Genomic DNA, 6,000 nt, shown 5'->3' with positions numbered 1-6,000 from the left:
TTTTGTTGGCCAGTATTCTGACAACATTAGGACACTGTGAAGGGTTAATTCACCCAAAATGTCAGATCTGTCATTATTTATTTACCATCGTGTCATTCTGAACCCATGTGGCTTGCTTTCTTCAGAGGAACACGTTTCGTTCACAATTCCATATATTCAAACTGTTTTTCTGGTTATGAGACAAACGAAAAACATGAGAGTGTAACAGCAAGGTCCCAAAGTAATGATTCTGTTCATTTTCTCCATAGGGAATTAGGAGTTCAAGTGTAAACCTTTCAACACAGACCTACCATGAGCTCAGAGATTTTTAAAGGAATAACTCAGCCTCAAGTTATTCCAAACCTACATGAGTTTCTTTCTTCTGCTGGACATAAAAGATGACATTCTGAAGAATGTTGGTGAACAAACAGTTGCTGGTAGCCACTGATTAGGGAACACATATTTACTATTAGCTAAGAGTATTTCCTTAATTAACTCCATATTTATAGTTAGTAATGTCGTTTAGGTATTGGGTTGGGTTAACGGATTTAGAATATGCACCTAATAAGTACTAATAAACAGCCAATATGCTAGTAATATGCATGCTAATAAGCAACTATTTAGTAGTGAGGATTGGTCCTTAAAATAAAGTGTTACTGCCATTGACTTCCATAACATTTTAAAGAATGTTGGTAACCAAACAGTTGAAGGTAGCCATTGACTTCCATAGTATTTTTTCATACTATTGATGTGATTGGCTACCGCCAACTGTCTTATTACCCACATTCTTAAAAATATATTATTTTGTGTTAAGCAGAAGAAAGGTTTGAAATAACTTGAGGGTGAGTAAATGGTGACAGAATTTTCATTTTGGGGTGAACCATATCTCTTAATCTTTTTTTGGAAGAAATTTAACAAAATAACTGTAATGTTTTTATCTAAAATCAAGGACTTTTATTTACTGTCACCTTTCTGGTTTGATCAGAAATGCAATTCAAATTGATTCATAGAATGAGATTGTGAGTCAACTATCATGTTCCTTTTTTTCAGATTTTCAAGTAGCTTCATGCTTGCAATCAATTATTGTGATGTCGTGATTCATCTTGGAGCTAGTTGGTGTGGTTCATTACTTACAAATGGGACAAATTGCTTCCAGAAAACAGAAAAGTAGGTGTTCACTAGAAGTTTGAATGTGCGCAAATGTATTTTTAGTGAGTAATTTTGGTCTGTTTCTGACACAAAGCTGTCAAACACTGAAGGCAAATTGTTGTAGAAAGTATTTTCTCTCATAAATTGCTAGTAAATTTCACAAACAATTACAAAAAATGGCAAGCAACACATTGAATTAAAAATGCAATTTTGAAGTAGAAAACCTGAAACAGTATTTTCTTGTAAAACATCCTCCATATACTCCAATAATAGATTTATTTCCAACTTTAAATAGTCATTGTTTACACTATATAACATTAGAAGACAATATGAAATAGACAGCAATATTGCACATATGGACTATTATTTAGAAGCTTGACAATCCATGGTCACTAAATACTTTTATTTTATGGAAAAGAGCTGCTTGGACATTCTACTAAAAAAAGACAGTCATGCAGCATTAAAATCCCTTCATCATCTACTCACCCTCGTTTTTTGGGGTGAATTATTCCTTTAAGAAAAGATCCCAGACTTACACACAGATAAAACATTCAGCGAACTGAATTTTAGATAGATCTGTCCAAATGCTGAGGAAAACTAGATGAGCGTGAGCTTTATACTGTGGCTTTAAAAGCAGAGGGTGATTAGAGAAACACAGACCATGATCCATTTCACAACCCAGGCCAAATATCACAGAGCATAGAAAGAGCTAAGTCAGGGTGACATGAACCCATCATTACAACTATAGAAGGAAATCAGTTTACTCCATCTCTATAAATATATCTCTCTCTTTATCCCTTTTTGTGCTGACAAAAGAAGTAGCCAACATTGAAGCTACCACTCAAAAGTATGGGGGTTTTATAAGAAGTCACTTCTGCTCACCAATATGTATGGTCAAAAATACAGTAAAAATAATAATATTGTGAAATGTTATTTCAATTTAATATATCTAGTAATATATTTCTGTGATGCAAAGCTGAATTTGTTACACCTTTACAACGTGTAAAACCTCCGCACTTTTCTGGTAAAGGGGTGGAGAGCAGCAGCTCATTTGCATTTAAAGAAACACACATGAAAACAGCATGTTTTTCGCTTCCACCCAAAAAGGAGCATTTACAGCATGGAATAATAAATGTTATGTGGTATATTTTCAGCTGAAACTGGGACTTATATTGCATTATTGCATGTAAAAAGGGCATTGATATTTATTTTTTCTTAAACTTTCTTTTAAAAAACTAAAAAACTAAATCTGACTGTCTTCAAACCTCCGAATGATAGTGTATATTGGGGCAGCACAGTGACTCAGTGAGTATCACAGGATAATTCATGACAGATATTCTTTCGTTCTTTCTTTCTTTTAGCAAACAGAAGCTCCCTAGACAGGACAGTGTGTTGCTAGCAACGCCAGGTCATGGGTTCGAGTCCCAGGGAATGCATGAATTGATAAAAATGTATGCTCTGAATGCAATGTCACTTTGGATGAAGGCATCTGCCAAAAGCATAAAGGTAGATGTAGATTATTGGAATGAAAGCATTTGAATAGATTGTAAATTTATGCATGCCACAAAATAACGATGAAGCTTTTTTTCACAATACACTTCTTGTTGAAAACAAGGAGAAGACAACTTCTATTCACTGCTGCAAAAAAGCAAGAGTTACTTGACTTGCTACTTTTAGTCATTTTCCAACAGTGCATATGACATAGTGTGGAAATAGTAAGCAGCGTATGCTGTTACGAGCACAGCTTTTTTATCTCTCACACACACATGCGCTCAAACACACGCTCTTCAACCAAGCTTGACACACTGTGCCCAAAAGCATTGCATCATGTCTTTGTTAAGATCTCTGGGTCTCTAATGTTTGCAGAGCGGCAGCACCCTCAGGAACTAAAGGGTTATTTGATCTTGTTCTTTCTCAAATAACCCCGAGCAAATTCATATGTATACTGTAGGAGTTCATCTTAAGAGCCTCTGTCAAAAGCCGAGAATGAATGTTTGAATACAAATCAGCATCTTTTAACAGATGAGACTGTCGCTTGAGTATTTACCTATAATAAAATTGAAAGTACAGCTGCTGGGGAGGATGATTGGCACAAAATCGCAACAGACAGGAGCCCATCCCCTGTCTACCTGTCAAAATTAGGAAGCTTTTTGCTCAAGGGGACACATGGTTCTGCTGTAAATGAGAAAGCATCAGTATGTTGTGTGCATCTGTGAGTCCTGAGTCACACTTGTGACGCGAAGCGCTGATGATCATAGGTCGTGACAATACGCACGCGACACCACAGAGCTGTTATATGACACAGCTGAATGCCAACAGATTAATGCCGCAGATGTGATTTCAGATGGAAGACCTTGGGGCCACTTTTGCAGAGATGCATCACTAACTTTAGATGTTATGTGCTTAAAATAGATTTAAATACATTATAAATACAAGCATCTAATCTCAAGCAAACATTAAAGTAATAGTTGGTTTAAAATGGTAGATTATATCATCAGACTTGACGAGGCGCTATAATTGAATGTTTTAAACATGAATGAAATATAAGAGCTGTTGTAGAGAGGAACATTTTCAGTGAATAATGGGTTACATTTCTGTCTCTTCTAAACAGATTTATGGTATGTCTTCAGAAGACTTGGATTGTCACATAAAAAAAAATGCTTATATGGCATTTTCATGCCATATGGAATGGCTTTTTGCAATTTCTGAGTTGTTCTTCTTCTGCAAAATAGATTGGTTTGTTCACAGGAGAAAACCATATACTTAATATTTGGTGGCGTTTTCACTCAGAAAATGCTAAGAAATTTTACAAATAATTAACAGCAAGTAACACAATTTAACACATAATTGTGAAGTACACAGACTGAAAGCATTTTCTGCCAAAAAAAAAAAAAATTATTTAAAACAACATGACTGTGAGTAAAATAAATGAGCAAACTATACCTTTAAAAATCATCTTAAATGTTAGACATCACAATGCCTTAGAGAAATAAAATTTCAACATTTCTGAACAGAACTGAGTGGATAAAAATAACATTTGTGGTACACTAAAAAAAAAATTGGTGTAAATCTCATAAATAATTAGAATTAAGGATCAGCAAGTAACACACTGAATTAAACATGAAAGACTGAAAAAGTATTTTCTTGTACATACAATAGTCTTTGTTTTATTTAACTTTGAAAAATCTATTTTTCAGTGTAAGCTGTGCCTTTGGGCCTAATTCTTACACATGAATTACAATTAATTGTTGCTGCATAGTGTACACATTTACCAGGCTCTGTCAATAATTTAGTTTTGCCACACGCTGAAAGACTTAGCATCCTTTTTTGAGGCTTTGGAGAATAAGCTGTGTGAATACTAAGCTTACAGCAGCCACCTGGATCAGGGAGCACGAGAGAAACTCTAATGTGTTTTACAATTTGGGTGGAGTCACAGGAGAGGTGGCAGTCGCCCGCTGCGTCTGTCTAAACGAACATAGAAACTGTCACCAAACCCGTGACCCAAGCCGCCCCACACAGTATTACTGCCAGCAACAGGCCATTAAGCCTCTGCCTCTGAAGCTGCATAGGAGGAAGACAGTGGCCACATATAAACTAGGTGTGAAAAAAAACAACAACAACATCAGACGTTCATACAGTGGCCCCTAAAAATAATTGGAGACTTTTACCCTGTACTCAGCCTCATGACATCCCAAAGCCAAAGCTACGATTTACTTTATTCTGAGGAAAAAAAAAAAAAAAGAGGATATTTTAAACAATCTTCAGGCAGACCTTTTCCACACAATGTCAAAACACACACACAAAAAAAAAAGACTTTGGACAAACTAAAAAATATAATAAATAATAAAGTAATAAAGTTTTTTTTTAAAGCACTTTTTTTTACTCTCAAATTATATTATAGAATTTTTATATTAATCAAAAGAATTTATTTCCCCAAAGACAAAAAGGTTAAGTAAAAAAGATTATTTATTATAAGACCATATCATACTTAATCAATATGTTTTCTTGTCACATAAGTAAAAATGTTAATATAGTCAATATAATGATATTTTAGCTTTTAACAAGTTAATTTTCACGTCTAAATTAGCAATATTATTAACTATACCCTATAAGCCACACTTAAAAATTGCAACAACAACAAGGGGACTTGAGTAAAACTTACTGTGGAGATTTAAAATGTCTTTAAAAATTATTTAAAATTAATTACATTTTAAGTCACTTAGCAATTAAAATTAATTTTAAAAAAAATTATAATAATTTGTCCCCTTAGCAACTAACATTTGATTTTAAACATTTGTTTTAGAAAATTTTAATAAAATTTTCTCATGTTACATTTAAAGAGTTAAAGATTACCTTCAGCAATGAAGAAAAGAGTAGATAAACAGCCAAAACCCATGCATTTTAGGCTATAAATAAATCAGGTCAGGACATGTCCAGGAAAAAGAGGACGTACAACACCCTATCTAGTTTAAATAGTCTGAGAAGTGTGTTCACTCCAAAAAATCGACAAGAAGAAGTGTACTTCGCTTCAAATACCTGAATGATGCTGCTATTTTAAGTGTATAGTACTGTATGTAATTTAACACGTAGTTAACATAATAATTTAACATTGTACTTGAGGCTAGTGTATAGTATGTAATGTATAGTATGTAATTGGGACACAACTAAGTCTTTATTTGTGACCCTGGACCACAAAACCAGTCTTAAGTCCCTCGGGTATATTTGTAACAATAGCCAAAAATACATTGCATGGGTCAAAAAAATTATTTTATGCCAAAAATCATTAGGATATTAAGTAAAAATCATGTTCCATTAAGATATTTAGTAAATTTCTTATCGTAAAAATATCAAAACTTAATTTTTGATTAGTAA

The sequence above is a fragment of the Barbus barbus genome (genome assembly GCF_936440315.1).
Source record: "Barbus barbus genome assembly, chromosome: 4".
NCBI classification, from domain to species: domain Eukaryota; kingdom Metazoa; phylum Chordata; class Actinopteri; order Cypriniformes; family Cyprinidae; genus Barbus; species Barbus barbus.
The sequence above is the reverse complement of the archived record's forward strand: the minus strand, read 5'-3'. Positions refer to the sequence as shown.